General features: G+C 44.1%; 1 pseudogene; it reads left to right on the top strand.

The window, feature by feature from the left end:
- The first annotated feature begins 2,537 nt into the window (after nt 1–2,537).
- Nucleotides 2,538–12,190, top strand: LOC104439611 (annotated as a pseudogene).
- The last annotated feature ends 3,851 nt before the right edge of the window (nt 12,191–16,041 follow it).

Below are 16,041 nucleotides of genomic sequence, written 5' to 3'. Positions count from 1 at the left end.
TTCAGCAAATATACCTAATTTGATGTAGACAGCTTCTCATAAATATTCATTATAATATCCATGGCTTCTTTTGTAGTTTTTGCTTTTGCGATATGGTATCTTGTCTTTTTCGTTAACCCTAGACGAATTGCAATAATGCCTTTCGATCAAGAATTTTCTATTCGGCTTCTGCTATCAGATCCACTTCTGCCATCTCGGGTTTCCAACCCCATAGAAATCTTTTTTATAAAAATAATCCTCGATTTGTAGTTTTTACCATCCGAAATCCTGCCCATCGAACTTATCGATTCTGATTTTATCTTCTGTTATATTATTTGTTATCAATCAAACGTCATCGAAAAACCTTCGATGTTTTCGATTAGCCAATCCAGGCTCTGATACCAATTATTGCGAAATTGCATGTTGATTTCAAAAAAATAACGCTCGCAAATAATTCACCCAGCATAATATAATAATAAAAGAACATAATCAAAAGAAAACGCTAGAAAATTTATTAACGAAGTTCACTTGAGCCTGAGCTATGCCTCCACGTAAAGGCACTGTACGAATCCACTAGATTTCGAAAAAAGTTGGAATACAATGATAATTTTTTTCTCAAGATTAGGGCATAAAGACATTGAAAATCTTCATAAAAAAACTCACTTTTTTATTCTCTCTTTTTCTTGCCTCTCTATTTTCTTTTTCAGCATATTGATAGCTAGCGTCTTGCCATCATTAATATAAAGGTGTAGCTTTTAACCTAAAAACAAATCTTATTGAAAAAACAAAAAAACACCTAAAAATATCTGGTTTCATCTATAACAACAACTAACTGGAATTATCTGACAAAAAAAAAAGTAATTGGGATTAGACTTTCAACAATCACTAAAATCATGAAATTGAACGAAGGTTCTATTCATTCACTCAGTACAAAGCAAAACAAAAACATAAAGGAAAAAGAAGAAGAAGAAATTAATGCAAAAGAGTCGGTATCGCATGATTTTGATGGACCATATGAAAGAAAAACAGCAAGTTATAGTCGGATGTATCTCATTGCATCGTGCATGGTAGTTGGGAAGCACGCGTAGTGATGAGGGGAAAAAAGCAATTTGTCATAATATCTAGGTTTGCAAAAAGCTTTGAATTTCTTGTCCCCTTTATGTTCTCTAACCTCTTAACACAGTGATGAAGAGATATTGTTCTCTATTATTTATCGCAAAAAAAAAAAAAAAAATTGTCTATGCCATTTATTTAGTCTTCAATTCTGACGTTCTTATTACCTTAAGCCACGTATATGGGTGGGACTAGGGCTAGAAGTCATGGATTGGTAAGTATTGATTAGCTCTCGCCTAGTTTACTGATGATCGAGCCAAAAATGCATATGGTTTTGAGATCTCTTGACGTAAGTCCAAATTCACATTCTCTAATTTCATGTCAAATTAACTTAATGTGTTGTGCACCTATTATACTTTTCTTGCCGTCTATGGCGTCTTTAACGCATTATACGTACAAACTAACAATATAATAAGTTTTGGACACACCTTGAACCCTCATCATACCACTCATACTACTTGCATGCGATCTTGATAATGCAAAGATTTGATGCCATCATACTATTTCACTGATCAATGCATAGAGTATTTCTAAAAAGAATTATTTGCATTTTAAAATTTAAATGTAGATCACTCTTTTTATGTATAAGTAGTCACTTATTACCACGTCATAGGCTAACGCGGTATGTATTTTCCACTAAAGCCCAATCACAACTAGACACATATGGATGACCTGGACAAATATAAATGAAGATTGGTGTATTTTCCATTCGTTTCGCGAAAAATGAGTGATTTAAAAAAAAATTCCCAAAAATAATCGCTTACCTTGCTTACAAAAATAAATGAATAGTTGGCTAAACCTTAGGGAATATCCTCTCGTGATTACATCCGACTCGCCTAAACGAGAAAATATTCAGTGGTTCGTGCACGCCACGTCATCCGCTGACGTGGCGCGCACGTTCCATTCAGATATCGACAGGTGTCCGTGGGACCCGCCAGAAGATGGGAGGGCTGGCTCGGCTTAGCTCGGGTCACTGGCAGAAGAAAAGACGTCACGCTCCCGCCCAAAACATTTCTCCCTCCTCAATTGAACTTTCTGCAATTTTTTTTCTCTCTTACTTTCTCTCTCGAGACCTGCGTTTCCTTCTCCACGCATCCCACCCCCTCCGCTTCCGCCTTCGGCTCCGACTCCGCCTCCGACTGTTCCCGTGGAGATCGAGCACAAGGTTTGTGCTCACTTGGTCTCCGCTTCCGTGCATCCCCCTCCTTCGCCTCCTCCGCCTCCTTCGCCTCCGCCTGCCCAAAAGCCTCGCCGGTCATCTGCCTCTAGCGTCCTCTGTCTCGGCATCTGCTCCTCCTCCCGTCCCACCGGCCTCCGGCAGAGGAAGGCGGCCTCGGCCTCGTTCCCGAGCGGCACCGGAGCTCCCCCCGCTGACTGGGCATTGTTCTCGACTTATTTGGGCTGCTCAGTCGCGAGGGAGATCTCGGCGGACTTGGGCGGGGTCGATGGCGCGGGCTGGAGAAGGATTCCCGCTTGCTGTGGAGGAGGTACGTGAACCGGCTGTACCAGCATCGGGAGATAGGGATTAACCTGGACGTGAGCCGGATTGGCTTTACGAGCGTGTTCATGGAGGAGATGGAGCCCAGTTCCAAGCCGCGTTCAAGTTGATGGAGGAGCTGGAGATGGGTGCGATGGCGAACTGGACGAGGGCCGCATGGTCGGGCACCATTGGTTGTGGAAGTCGGAGCTCTCGCCGACTCGATCTTGAAGGTGCATATTGAGAGCACGCTCGACCCCGTCTGCAATTTCGCTGCCGACGTGGTCAGCGGTAAGGTCAGTTCTGGAATTCCGTTCGTTGTTACTCTCCCTGTGGTAAGAGAGGCTGTAGTTCCTTGCGTTTTTTTTTTTTTGTTCTTTAATCGGTTTGCTATCGTAGTTGCCTGTGTCAGATTTATGGTAAATGTGAACATTGTCTTAGTCGCTCCTGAAAGCGTGAGTTAAGGATAAATTGAAGTGGTTTTTGGTGGAATATATGGAGAGCTCATTTACGAATCAGTCACTTGAAATGACCGTGTATGGAAATCTCCTACTGTGAGACGTAGTAGTTTCAAAATGACTACTCAGAAGATTCCGATTAATGAAAGTGTATGAAAAATATCTTTTTCCGTTTGATCTCCATGGGCAATACCTAGGCTGTGTACTCTGAGACACAGTCAGGTATTAGCTCTTCTAGTATGCATTATTGTGTATGAAAAATATCTTTTTACGTTTGATCTCTCTGTTCTATCTATATGCTTTTGTTCTTTAGGAAGCAATAGTCTTGCCTCCATGGATTGCCCTTGCTGTGCGTCCCAGGCCCGGTGTGTGGGAGTACATTAGGGTAAATATCCATGCCCTTGTTGTTGAGGAGTTGCAAGTGACCGAGTTCCTTCATTTCAAGGAAGAATTTGTCGATAAAAAGTAAGTCTTTCTTTTTTCATTTTTGGCTTTTACCACCACATGGATGCTAGCATGCTTTGCTTTTGGCGGAAGGACCGTAGGTTACTCGAATTTGTGGATTGTTGGCGTCACGGCATTACATCATGAGATCTATAATATGCAAATGAATGCTGCTTACTCTGTTGCAGTTTGAATGGAAACTTTGTGCTTGAATTGGACTTTGAGCCATTCACCGCCCAATTTCCCTGCCCAACTCTTTTGAAGTCCATTGGAAATGGAGTGGAGTTCCTCAACCGCCACCTTTCGGCAAAGCTCTTCCATGACAAGGAGAGCTTGCACCCTCTGCTTGAGTTCCTTCAAGTTCATTGCTACAAAGGAAAGGTAAGCCCATGGGCAGATAACACTCATCTCACTCTCTTGGATCTACTTCTTATGTGCCGTGCGTATCACTCAATTGTATTAACAAGATTGTGTAATGACAACTCAAAGGAAACATTGCGACATTCACATAACTTCATGACTGTTGAAAGGACAGTTTAGAGTTGCTCATATTTTAGATGCATGGACTGAATCCTTTTTTTTTTTCACAAACAATTACTTGAGACTCATTTATGCTGATCTGTGATGCAGAACATGATGGTCAACACAAGAATTCAAAATATCTTCTCGCTCCAACATGTCCTGAGGAAGGCAGAGGAGTACCTCTCTGCCCTCAAACCTGAGACACCTTACTCTCAGTTCAAGCACAAGTTTCAGGAAATTGGGCTAGAGAGGGGATGGGCCGACACCGCCAAGCGTGCGCTTGAAATGATTCGGCTTCTTCTGGATCTACTTGAGGCTCCTGATCCATGCACCCTTGAGAATTTCTTGGGAAGAATCCCCATGGTCTTTAACGTTGTTATCATGTCGCCTCACGGTTACTTTGCCCAAGATGATGTCCTCGGATATCCTGATACCGGTGGCCAGGTCATTGATTGTCTCAAATATTGATTTAGCATCTCTTGTCAGTATTTCTACATGCAATTCCATCATCATGCGTTGTTCACATTTTGTAGGTTGTGTACATCTTGGACCAAGTTCGTGCATTGGAGAGTGAGATGCTTCACCATATCAAACAACAAGGGCTGGATATTACTCCTCGGATCCTCATTGTAGGTTCTTGCTTTTTCACTGATATTGGAATAGTTTTTTGCTGGCCAATCCAACTAACTCGTTATGTTTGTTTTGTGTCCTGCCCCTTTTGGCTGCAGGTCACTCGTCTTCTTCCTGATGCAGTAGGAACCACGTGCAACCAGCGTCTTGAAAAGGTTTTTGGAACAGAATACTCCCACATTCTTCGAGTTCCCTTTAGAACGGAGAAAGGGATGGTGCGAAAGTGGATTTCACGATTTGAAGTGCGGCCTTACTTGGAAGCATACACTGAGGTATATTAGCTCATAAGATTATACTTTGCTAGGATTTCTTGTTGACATTCCAATCTTTTGTAATATGAAGACTAACCTCATCTTCTCTCATCAGGATGTCGCCAATGAAATTGCTGGAGAACTACAAGGCAAGCCCGATCTGATCATCAGCAATTACAATGATGGTAACATTGTTGCTTCTTTGCTGGCCCATAAGTTGGGCGTTACGCAGGTTTGTCCCTTCCTAGTTTTACTCTCTATAGTGGCACTATGATTAATCAAAGACCAAATGCTAAATATTAGTTTCTTCTGATTTGTTATGCAAAGTGCATGATAGCTCATGCCTTTGAGAAGACCTAATACCCGGAATCGACATCTACCGGAAAAGTTCGAGGAAAAATATCATTTCTCTTGCCAGTTTACAGCAGATCTCATAGCCATGAACCACCGACTTTAAAATCACCAGCACCTTCCAGAGATTGCCGGAAGGTAACCGATCTTGCTTTCGATGTGGATTCATGCTAAAATGCTCCTCCATCCACCATCCACCGCAATGTGCTAAACTGCTCATATAATTATATGTTTTCAGCAAGGACATGGTTGGGCAATATGAAAGTCACACCGCGTTTATACTTCCTGGACTGTACCGAGTTGTCCATGGCATTGATGTTTTCGATCCCAAATTCGACATCGTGTCGCCAGGATCTGATATGAGCATTTATTTCTCCTACACGGAGGAGAAGCGAAGGTTGAAATCTTTCCATGCTGAGATCGAAGAACTCCTGTTCAGCGATGTGGAGAACAAGGAACACCCTGTGAGTTTTTGGAGTTTTTTTCCCCTCCCATACTGGACTTGGACCTACGTTAGCATCCTGTGTTTTGAATGATAATGTTCAAGCTCAAACAAATGCTGACATGGATGTGTTGGTTAATGTCAAAACAGATGCGTATTGAAGGACCGGAACAAGCCAATCTTGTTCACCATGGCAAGACTAGACTGTGTCAAGAACTTAACTGGGCTGGTCGAGTGGTACGGAAATAACACCCGCCTGAGAGCGCTGGTCAACTTGGTTGTGGTCGGTGGTGACTGGAGGAAGGAATCTAAGGACTTGGAAGAGCAAGCCGAGATGAAAAAGATGTACGGGCTGATTGAGATGTACAATTTGAATGGCCAGTTCAAGTGGTCTCCTCCCAGATGAACCGGGTGAGGAACAGAGAGCTTTACCGGTACATCTGCGACATGAGGGGAGCATTTGTGCAGCCTGCTCTCTACGAGGCTTTTGGACTGACCGTGGTGGAGGCCATGACATGTGGATTGCTGACCTTTGCAACTTGCAAAGGCGGTCCTGCTGAGATCATTGTGCACGGCAAGTCTGAATTCCACATTGATCCTTATCACGGGGATCAGGCAGTGGAGATCCTTGTGGACTTCTTCGAGAAGTGCAAAGTTGACCTGAGCCACTGGGACAAGATATCACGGGGCGATGCAGAGAATCGAGAAGTAAGGACTGGGATTCTTGTTAGGTTCAATCTTTGATAAGGAAAAAGAGCACATTTCAATTTGTTCAAGAAACATGTGGGTAACATGTGGTGCTTTGCTTTTGGCAGGTATACATGGCAAATTTACTCCAAGAGGCTGCTCAACTTGACGGCGGTGTACGGCTTCTGGAAGCACGTCTCGAATCTCGACCGTCTTGAGAGCCGCTGCTACCTGGAAATGTTCTATGTCTTCAAGTATCGAAAATTGGTAAGAGACTCGGCTTCTCATCAGATCATGAGCGCGACAATCTGCACACATATTTTGACTCCTTGTTCGGATATTCACACACTGCTCCTTTGTCTTGACAGGCCGAGTTGGTTCCCCTTGCCGTTGAGTGAGTTAGAGGTGAACAAAAGGGCAGATCTCAGGAGGCAGATAGCTCCAAATTCTCTCGAGAGTTGAGGAATAATTGCCATTGCATTGGATTGGAAGAGAGCCTTTTCTTTTGCTTTTCTTTTTGCTTTTCTCTTTGCAACTGCTTTCATCAATCTTTCTTTTGCTTCTTTCTGCTGTGAATGTATGTTGGGTTAGGTTCTTAAAAAAGTCAATTCAATGAAATTTCTTTCTTCTTTTCCCCAGTGTCCCCTCAATTTACCTGTCGTCTTCCACTTGTAAGTTCACGTTCAACCATTTTTCCTTTGCTTTTAAGCTAGCAATGTGCATCCAAATGGTTGGATATGGATATAGCACAAGACTATCCAAAAAATAAAAATTGCTGAGGCAAAACAAGTCTTAAAATAAATCACAAGGAAAACTTGTATATTGGAATTGATTGTTCCAGTCAGCTGTACACATCTGATGTATGGAGAGAGGACAATCAATACAAAAGAACAGGAGGTGGAGAGAGCTCGTGCTGTACAATTTAATATTGATTCCGTTATTGATACATGCATCGACACAACACGCTCTGTCAAAATTGCCTTCTATTTCCGAGGTATTCTATTTCTATCTACACCTTCATGAGTAAAAGAAGAAAAAAAACCGGCGGAGGCTAAAGCCATCTCCCATTATCGATGCGCCTACCCAGAAATAGAATGCAGAGAGTTCCATACTCTCCAAATCGTGCATCAATCCACTAGTCATGTAGCTACTCCCGTATGGGTCTTGTAAGTTCCTTTTTCATGGCGGCTTCTCTCGGATAGAACATAATTGCCAACACCAAAGAGAATGTAAGGCCAACTATCCCACCGAATGGTTGGAAAGGATGAGTCCCCGTTATCCAAAGGGGGAAGTTGGGGTTGTAGATCAAAAAGCCACCTGATTGGAGAGTGCAACTTGAGACTAATATCCCTGTGCGGAGCCCAATTGGAACACAGAGGCTACCTTCACCGATTTGTCGAAGCTCGGCCAAGCTTGTGGAATGACATCACAACTAATCCAAGTAGGAAGTATAGCATTAAGAGAACTGCTCACTTGAGGGAATAGTTGCCAAGACTTGAGAAATAATTTTAACTAGTAGAAACGGCAAGAAAGGACGAAGACAAACAAGCCACCACCAACTCATCTACAATGTCTGAAGACACCTTCAATGGAGGATTATCGGGAGCCAATGCCTCTGCAACAAACTGTGGTCCAAGAGTTGAACCCCCAATTCCAACCGAAAGTACTTGAGTAAGCGATCCATGGGAGAAGTAGGAGGAGGCTTAACTTGCAAATTAAGCATCAAACATAATCAAGTCAATCATTGCGTCCGTGTCCAATGGTCAGCTAAGCACCCTAAAAGAAAACCAACGATCAAAAACTGAATTTCATGCTGACATTAATCGGAATCTTTTGAGTTGTCATTTTGAAACTACCACGTCTCAGAGTAGGAGATTTCCATACACGGTCATTTCAAGTGACTGATTCGTAAATAAGCTCTCCATCTATTCCACCATAAACCACTTCAATTTATCCTCAGCTCACGCTTTCAGGAGCGACTAAGACAATGTTCACATTTACCAGGAATCTAACACAGGCAACTACGATAGCAAACCGATTAAAGAACCAAAAAAAAAAAAAAAAAAACGTAGGAACTATAGCGTCTCTTACCACGGGGAGAGTAACAACGAACGGAATTCAGTAACCGACCTTACGGCGACCACGTCGGGCGAAAATGCGGAGACGGGGTCAAGCGTGCTCTCAACTTGCGCCTTCAGGATCGGGTCGGCGAGAGCTCCGACTTCCACGACCAGTGGTGCCCGACCATGCGGCCCTCGTCCGGTTCGCCATCGCACCCATCTCCAGCTCCTCCATCATCTTGAACGCGGCTTGGAATTGGGCTCCATCTCCTCCATGAACTCGCTCGTAAAGCAGATCCGGTTCACGTCCAGGAAAATCCCTAGCTCCCGGTGCTGGTACAGCCGGTTCACGTCTAGGAAAATCCTTCTCTAGCCCGCGCCTCTCCTTCTTCTCCGCGCCGTCGACCCTGCCCAGGTCCGCCAAGATCTCCCTCGTGACCGAGCAGCCCAGCGTCAGGAACAACGCCCAGTCAGCAGCGGGGAGCCTGGTGCCGCTCGGGAACGAGACCAAGGCCGCCTCCCTCCTGCCGGAGGCTGATCACTTCGTGGCGGAGGCCGGCGGGATGGGGAGGATGAGCAGATGCCGGAGACGGAGGATGCTAGAGGCAGATGACCGGCGAGGCTTTTGGGCAGGCGGAGGCGAAGGAGGCGGAGGAGGGGAATGCACGGAGGCGGAGACCAACGCGAGCACAAACCTTGTGCTCAATCTCCACGGGAACAGTCAAAGGCGGAGTCGGAGCCGAAGGCGGAAGCAGAGGAGATGGGATGCGTGGAGAAGGAAACGCAGTCTCGAGAGAGAGTAAGAGAAAAAAAAAATTGCAGAAAGTTCAATTGAGGAGGGAGAAATGTTTTGGGCGAGAGCGTGACGTCTTTTCTTCTGCCAGTGACTTGAGCCGAGCCAAGCCAGCCCTCCCATCTTCTGGCGGGTCCCACAGGACACCTGTCGATATCTGAATGGAACGTGCGCGCCACGTCAGCGGATGATGTGGCGCGCACAAACCACTGAATATTTTCTCTGCCTAAACCTTAGGGAATTGTTGGCTCAAGTATTTCATTATAATACCTCAAATATTGCAAACCCTGCAAAGTTTGACTTGATTGACAAATTCATTTTCAAGCGGGTGCAAGAGGACAATGGCAAATGAAAAAGACTAGAAGACACTTTGGCTTGCTTAAGAACAATATGCCATGTACATAATGATGCAATTGTGAACCCAAATCGCAAAGAGACCAGGGAGTTTAGAAGCAAGCAATGGATTGATCGAAAAAATGACCGAGAATATGAGGATTTATGATGATGTTGTATAGCTTTCTGCTTTTGACAATTCACATGCTTCAAATCACCGGGCTTAATTGTGTAGGCAAGGAGGCTCTATAGTCTGGTGAGATAGCATTGGCAATCTCTGAGAGACTGGTCTTCATCTCGTTATACAATATCATCATAAATCCTCATATTCTCGGTTGTTTTTTCGAAATCTCTTGTGCTGCTTACTTAGTGCAGGGTGTATCGACAGACTCGGCAAGAGGTTGGCAATGTGGCTTTTGGCCAAGGGGGATTGAGTAGCAATAGCTTGTTCTGGGTAGTCAACAACAGTTGAAACAATTGTTCGATTTCAGTATCGAAGATCAATCGACGACATTCCTAAAGGAGGGATCCTACTGATTGCATGACATGACTTAAATTCTATTTATCTACAGCACAAGAGATTTCCAGCCATCTATTTCAGTGCTAAAAATCAAATGATTAGACCATAGCACACCTTCAGGGCCTCTACAGCTTCTCTTTCCTGCATGTTCAACTTATGAGCTGCCACTTTGACGTCCTCTCCAATCCTTTGCGCCTCCACTGAACATCTATCAATATAGTCTTGCATTTTTTGCTTCAGTAGATTTGTTTGACCCTCAAGCTGAGCAAAATTCTTGTATTAGAGCTTTTGCCAATACGAGGAAAGAACAGAAAAGTAGACCACAAGTTCTTGTGTTATGCTAATTCTCATGATGCAATATACCGCTATTGTCCTTCAGATGTTACAGATGAAGCACTTCTACGTGTACTTCTACAGAAACAAAATAAAGCATGCATTAGCCTACGGTATTTTTCCTGACATTAGTAATAACTTTTAGCTAGTTTGTTCACAAAAGACACCCATACATATGCTTCCACAGCTCCTAAACTATGTTTGGCATTGACAGAGAAAAAAAATTGTAAAAATTAATAGAATTCCTAACTTGTGTCTGCAATGATGAATTGAATGAACTGTTTTGTTCTAAAAGTATATCAAGCACAGTATCATAACTCTTCGATATTGAAATCGAACAATTGTTTCAAATGCTGTTGACTACCCAGAACAAGCTATTGCTACTAAATCCAACCTGACCAAAAGCCTACATTGCCAACCTCTTGCCGAGCCTGTCGATACACCCCGCACTAAGTAAGCTGGAAGTCATCGCCAGTTTCTCTTTCCAACTTCGCCAACAGATCAGTAATTTCATTGGTATCATAGTTTTCACCAGAAAGGCAAAAGCTTTCAGTTCTAAGAGAATTAATCTAAGTACTTACCTGATCAACACACGAATAGAGTTGCACAAGACGATCTTTCTTCTCCTCAATCCTAACAGCAGTTTCTTTGGACTGTTGCTGAAGGATGATTAACTCTTCAAGCTTCTCCACCGACTTTTAGTGTTTGCTTTGTAGTCAATGCCCATCACTGAGTGTAGACCCTAACATGGAGGACGACCTCCCCGTGCTTCTTGGATGGCTCAGTTGCCCATTCAGAGTCAACAAATCGTCTCTCCGCACATCGGCCGATCTTGCATTGGCTGGTTGAGATCGCAGTGGCCGACTCACACAATATAGAATTCGTCGTTCTTTAGGAGGATGGAATGACGATTTCCAATGACAATGTTATCCTAAATGAATCAGGCTGTGCTCGCTATATGATGCGATCTCAACCAGTCAATGCAAGAGTGGCCGGCGTGCGGATAGATGATTTGTTGACTCCATCCAAGGAGCACGGGAGGTCGTCCTCATTGATGGGCATTGAATACAAAGCAACACTAAAGCCGGCACTCGACTCGCATGCCGATGACATTAACAAAAAGTGAGCGAGGTTTTGGGAAGGAGAAATTAGGGTTGAGAGAGGGAGATCTGAGAGATTCGGGACTCATCCCGGTCCCGTCGCCATTGCGGCGTCCCCCGCCGTCGCCCTGACGACCAGCCGTGGTGCCGCTTGCCGCCTTGACGACCACCCAAAAGCTCGGCCGCCCTGAAGCTCTTTGGCCTGACGTCAGTTGCTGCTGCCGCTCTGTCCCACGACGACGTAGCCGTTCCCCAGCCTCGGCGAGCCTCGCGCCGTCGAATGCCGTCGTCCTCTACCGCTACTTGCCTCCATCGTTGCTGTGCTAGGTGGGAGCACCTCCGGTCACTCCTCCCTCCCCCTACGCCTTGTGCGGCGTTCTGGGTTTTCCATCCTCGCCGTTGCCAGAGCTCGGGCTGTCAGAAGACGCCGGAGTTGACGTTGCTGCCTGTCCGTGTCACTCCCGTCGCCGTCTGCCATCGTCCGCTGTCGTCTCTGCCAGCGTCGTCCATCAAAACCCTTGCTGCCGCCCCCGACACAAGCCACCGTTGTTCTGGAACGCGGAGCTCGTTACGGATCGAGGCCCCCGTCACGGAGTCGCCCCATTCGCCGCCGTTCCCCCTGCATCTCAACCCGAGTGGCCGTTTGTCGCCGCTACCCACCCCGGACGTCCTCTCAGCCACGGCCGCGGTCGCGTGAGAGCAAAGTTTGGAATCGGGTCTGCGAACGTGACACCGGGTCAAGATTTGGGTCAGATGCGGGTTACGGACGGGTAGGGTTTGGTTCGAGCCGGGTCACCAACCGGGTCGGGCGTGGGTCGCCGCTCGGGCTAGGGCTCTAGGCCGAGCCCGCGCTCCAGGCCTGTGAACCGGGTTGGACCCAAGCCGGGGATCCAACCCGGATCATTTCTAATAATATAATATTTATAAAAAATAATATTTAATAATAAAAATAAAAATAATTTATTTTTCAAAAAAAAAAAGAAAAACCTAAAAATATTTTATGTTTTCCAGAGAATCAGAAAAGCCCAAAAATATCCTATATTTTCCCAAAAATCAGAAAAACCCAAAAATATCCTATGTTTTCTCAAAAACCAGAAAAGCCAAAAAAATTATAAATATTTCAAAAAAGATCAAAAATTCAAAAATGCCTTTGTGCATTCAAAAAGAACAAAAGAAAAAAAGACCAAAATTTGTTTTCCTCCAAAAATGCATGAAAAATCATTTGAAAATCCAAAAGCCTTAGGGTTTAAACAATATTAGGTACCAAAAAAAGCATTAGTGATTAATTAGTATAATCAAGTTCCCAATTCTAATTTCTCTGATTGTGCTGGAGCGAATATTTATCCCAATATTTTACTTGAATTTCTAATCGACCCACCTCAAATTAATTAGTGGCGATTTTTTTTTTTTAAAAAAATTTAACTTATAGGTTAAAAAAACTCAAACTATAAATTGTGAATTGGTGGGCTTGGGAGAGCCTGGGCTAAGCCTAATAGACCTAATTAAACAATTAGCCTTTGTCGACGCTTGCGCATATCGGGCGCCAAAAAAAGAGGTTGCGACAAGCTCGCCCTCTACCAAGTTTACGAATTTTAGCCACAATGGTGGGGACATCATTTGACTTTTTTTGGGAATGTCTACGGTTACATTTCATCCAAATGCAATATATGGTTGCTAAGAATGTAACCTTGAGAAGCCTTGCCGCTAGGTCCTTGCCTTTGGTAGCCGTGATCAGCCATTGGAAATCGTCATTCCATCCTCCTAAAGAACGACGAATTCCATATTGTGTGAGGATAATACGTCATATGCTTCCGGTCCACGTGCATTGAAAGAATAGATGATCTCGATTTTCCAGACGAACCAAATAGAAATTATTTAACGTTGATTATTTAGCCCACCGCTTTGATAATTTTCGCACTTCCAACCCTGTCAATCCTCCTTTGAAAACACACAATTGCGATTGAGAAAAAATCATGACAATTTAGGTGGAAAATAGGGGGAAAATTTAATTGTTTTTGGGTATTTTCGGCTCCAATTTACCACACCGAGCTCTTCCGAACAAAGCCTAGAAGTTCCATTGAAACCTGCGAAGAGAAATGTTTAGTTTATACGTCATGAATTAAGGTGATTTTCTTTTGTGGGGTAGATTGAGAAAAAAACTAGTGCGGTTTGGTTGTTCCTCATTGAGAATGGGCCCATGGATTATTTGAGATGAGCAACAAAGTTGGTAGATGGTGACTAGAACGGTCGACGGGACAAGGAGGCTTTAGCAACCTTTGTGCAAGTGGGCCACAGGCATGGCCAGTTCGACAATCTATGTGAGTCCAAAACCATACGTAAAACATCCAAATTGGGAGATGAATAGGTGATATCACGAAACTTGACAAAAGATGCGGAATTATATAAGCGTAATATAGAATATAAGCAATAAGTGATATACACAGGATCGTGTAATATCAGGGTGCTCAGTGCAATTCCATCAAGCAAAAGATTAATATGAGCAAAGAGAGAGGATTTAAACATGGATCTTTTAGTGGTTTGGTTTATTGCAAACTTGCATTCCTTTTAATATTTGCTTATTTCGTGACATGATTACAATAGATTTAACACTTTTTCATGGTAATTTTCTCAATCTTTTTGTAAATCTAGATGAAAATGTGAACTTACAGAATTTAGTCTTTTGCCCGTTTTGCCATTTCATTGTGGTCATTGAAATGCAATATTATATAATGTGGAGACCTGATCATGACTATAATCGCCTGCCTAGAGCCAACGGGAGAACCCAAATTTTGTTATTTTATGTGGGGCGAGAGCCTAGTCAATGTGCTTCCATTGGACTTTCAGTGATCTTGTGAAAAAGGGTTCTCCGATTGTAACTGTGTTTTTAATTTACATATTTAGAATATCATCAACAAATAACTTATACTTACTGTTGTCATTTAATGAGTATTGATCTTTCTGCAAAATAGTTTCTTGAGAATCATCTTTACTTTTGTCTTGGAAAAAGGCAAAGAAGAAGAGACATTGTCGATTTGCCCATCTTAAAGGGCTGTCAACCTCAAGCAGTTTTTAACAATACTTACATGTCAAACGAGCTCTCATGATGTAAACCTATATACAATATTTGTTTAATTATAATCTAGGCAGAGGGAAGTGGGATCTGTTTGTTCACTCAATGTTGCTTTGTAAGTTCAAGGTATGCCGACTCTCTCTCGCCCCATTAATGCCAGTTGGTTATCAAGGTACAACTAGGTCTATTGGCGCAATAATTTTCGAATCTACATGAAACCATGGCTCGATATTTATTAAACAAGATGGATGATGGTATGATGTAAATCGACTCTTTTACACAAGCAGTTTCAATAAATGTAAGGCTACTTTCCACTTTACTACTACCCAATAATAGAATGGAATGAGAATTGAATGGCAATCGAGTTTTATAGAATAAGCACATAAACTTTTGCATGTAATGCTCTAGAATTTTTTTTACTTTGCCCTCTCTTCTTCAAAGTTCCTTTCTAATCCCGGCCTTTCCTCCTATTCCTCCTCCTCCCTCTTGTCTTGACTCTCCAAAAGACTCTTGCCCTTCTCACACGACCACCGTGAGCTACTTTTTGACCACCGCACATGATTGCTCTGGCCTCGAGGCTCCGTGAGGCGTGAGCGAGATGGTTGAGCTCACACATCTCTCTCTCTCTCTGCCCTGTCTTGAAACTCTCGGCATCTCACAGGACCGCTACTTCGGCCACAATGAGTGACGCTCTAACCTCCAAGGCTACCCGATTGGCGACTGAGGTTGGTTTTTGTCTTTGCAAGAGAAATTATAGGGAGAATTACTAAAAAAGTCATAAACCTATTGCAATTATGCCAATTCAATCATAAACTTTTTTTTTTTGGCTAATTTAGTCCTAAACCTTTTAAAATTGTACCAATTCAGTCCATCCAGCCAAAATTGGCCGGCTGGCGTTGACGTGGGACGCCGGCCGACCGGTGAACGATTTTTTAATAATTTTTTTAATTTTTTAATTTTTTTGAATTTTTCCCTATCTTCTTCTTCCTCGGTTGGCACCGGCGGGCCGGGCGAGGCGAGGGTCATTGAGGTTAGCCTCGTCGGCCCCCGGGCGAGGCTCGCCTTTGCTAGTGGCCGGCGGGGTGGGCCTCACCTAATGACAGCGAGCCGCCGTCGCCCAGCCAAGGCGAGGCTCGGCCTTGCCTAGCCATGGTGAGGTCAAGCCTCGCCAGATTTGGTGACGGCGGCCTCATCGGCCCACCGGCGAGGCCACCGTTGTTGGGCGAGGCCACCATCGGCTGGGCAAGGCTTGCCCCTGCCGGCCACGGCGGCGAGCCTTGCCCGAGCCTCGCCTTGGCTAGGCGACGGCGGCCTTGCTTTCGCCCGGTGGCCGGTGGGGGCAAGCCTCACCGGTGGCCGGCGAGGTTGACCTCGCCCGGCCCTTGCCTCCCGGCTGGCCGATTGGTGCCGGCCGAGGAAGAAGAAGATAAGGAAAAAAAAAAGAAGAAAAATTCAAAAAAAAATTATTAAAAAATCGT

The sequence above is a fragment of the Eucalyptus grandis genome, chromosome 3 (assembly GCF_016545825.1).
Source record: "Eucalyptus grandis isolate ANBG69807.140 chromosome 3, ASM1654582v1, whole genome shotgun sequence".
Classification (NCBI taxonomy): Eukaryota; Viridiplantae; Streptophyta; class Magnoliopsida; order Myrtales; family Myrtaceae; genus Eucalyptus; species Eucalyptus grandis.
This window is presented reverse-complemented; position numbering and strand designations above follow the sequence as displayed.